Source organism: Staurois parvus, unplaced genomic scaffold (genome assembly GCF_062004578.1).
Source record: "Staurois parvus isolate SC_StPar_1 unplaced genomic scaffold, SC_StPar_1.0 ptg000018l, whole genome shotgun sequence".
Classification (NCBI taxonomy): domain Eukaryota; kingdom Metazoa; phylum Chordata; class Amphibia; order Anura; family Ranidae; genus Staurois; species Staurois parvus.
This window is the reverse complement of record NW_028317814.1, coordinates 10,849,958-10,852,335: the sequence shown is the minus strand read 5'-3', so window position 1 is coordinate 10,852,335 and position 2,378 is coordinate 10,849,958.

Below are 2,378 nucleotides of genomic sequence, written 5' to 3'. Positions count from 1 at the left end.
TTGTCACTTACTGCCACCAGTTTTCATTATCCTTACCATATAAAGTGTAATATAGACATAGAGGGAAGGGCGGATTTGTTTGTTTGCAAAATACCAATATTTTCATTGTACAGAATTTTTTAAATAATAGCTTGTCACAATATCTATGTATTATCTTGCACCCCTTGCCTTGTACAGTAATACAGGTATATAAAAAAGTAAACGTGATTTGAGTTTGAGCAAAGATGCAAGATATTGTTTTACATTTAGGCCCCGCTGAATTACAATACTCATAATAAACTTTCCTACCAAGTAAAGAGCAGCTCATTAAAAGTCAAATATGCCAAAAGCTTCTGCGCATGGGTGTAGAGGGCTGAAGAAAGAGAAGTGATGTGGAACCCAAATGTATGCGAAATAATACGTTTGATAGGCCAAGCCTTGCTTCTCCCATGTACAACAGGGGAAGTCAGATATAACTGCAGAAAAAGATGGAAACAAGAGCGCACTGGCCTAACGCATTATCCCAGATAACAATTTATTGAATAAAAATTAAAATGTACTAGCAAACAAACGTTGACAAATTGCATGACATATGACAGTCACTTGAAACATTCTCCATATGGCACCAAGGTTCCTGACGTGAAATAATTAAAAGTACCTAACAACTTGGTTACTTGTGCCTGTGCCTCATCATTGCCGCAACATTGAAAATATATATTGTATTCTGGCAGTGAATTTATTTCTGATATAAAAAAAAGAGTGCACTGGATGGGGCCAAACATCATCTTTAACCAGTTCCACACCGCCCTATAGCAGAAATACAGCTACAGTGCGACACAGGTGCGCAAAATTACGTATATATACCTACCCGCGCTGCCTCGTCTGTCAATCACTGGGTCCCGGCCAGTGATTACTCGCCGACACCTGGTGATCGCCGAGTATCACCGACGGGGGGAGAGAGCTGTGTATAAACAACACAGATCTCTCCCCTGTCAGCTCTTGCACACTGCTTTGTATGGCTCTGCATAGCAGAGCCATACAAAGCAGTGTGTTTGCAGTGTAAAGCACACACACAGCCAACATAGTGAAACAGCACACAGTTAACCCTTTGATCACCCCACATGTTAACCCCTTCCTGCCCAGTGCCATTAGTACAGTGTCAGTGTTTTTTATTAGCACTGATCACTGGATTGGTGTCACTGGGGATATCAGTGACACCAAGTCAGTTCCCCCCCAGTGTCAGAATGGCTGCCGCACTCCCACAGTACCACTATAAGTCATGATCACTGCAAATTACTAGTAGAAAAAAAAAATTCCAGTATCTATACCGCCATTTGTAAACACTATAACTTTTATGTAAACCAATTCATTTACACGTATTGGGTTTTTTTTTTAGCAAAGACATGTCGCAGAATACATTTTGGGCTAAATTTATGACGAATTTTGATTTAAAATTTTTTTTTTATTGGACATGCTTAATAGCAATTAGTCAAAAATACATTTTTTTTCCTCAAAATTATCGGTCTTTTTTTGTTTATGGCGCAAAAAATAAAAACACACAAGTGATCAAATACCACCGAAAGAAAGCTCTATTTGTGGGGAAAAAAGGATGGAAATTTTATTTGGGTGCAGTGTTGCATGACTGTGCAATTGTCAGTTAAAATACCGCAGTGCCGTATCACAAAAAATGGCCTGGACAGGAAGGGGGGAAATCCTCTGGAGGGCAATAAGAGGAATAATAAAGCAACTCTATTGCACTTACAAGTGTAAAAGGAGCACAGTAAAGCCTTCTTAAAACATAAGGTATTCTCATGTCTAATTACATCATGTAGCCCAAATATAAGAGGATTATTCTTCATTTCATGCTGGTAGCTCAATTGGATCCTGTCTAAATTGGCCCTAGTATGTGTATGTATGAATGTAAGTTAGGGACCTTAGATTGTACACCACTTGAGGGTTAGGGACTGATGTGAATGTACAATATATATGTAAAGCGCTGCGTAAATTGACAGCGCTATATAAGTACCTGTAATTAATAAATAAATAAATACATTTCAGGATGGTGGGCAGAGCCATGAAAATCATTGCTTTTTGCCCCTTTGACCAGATGCACAGCCAGAACTGCTGTTGCATAGTGCAAGTAATATTATGCTATTATTATTGAGCCATTTATTCCAAACTGCACACAACTGCTTCGGGCTATTTGGCGATCACTAGTGCCGTTAATGGAGGAGGACCCTGCCCTCAATCAGTGTTTGCTTGTGCCAGCTTTACCCTTTACTGCCTGCGTAGGAGGGGTACAAATCAAAGGGTGAAGAAGGATCCTCCAGGAACAAGAAGATTGTATTGGTTACCACCTAAAGCTGGCCACCATCCAACTTGACAAACTTCAACTGAAT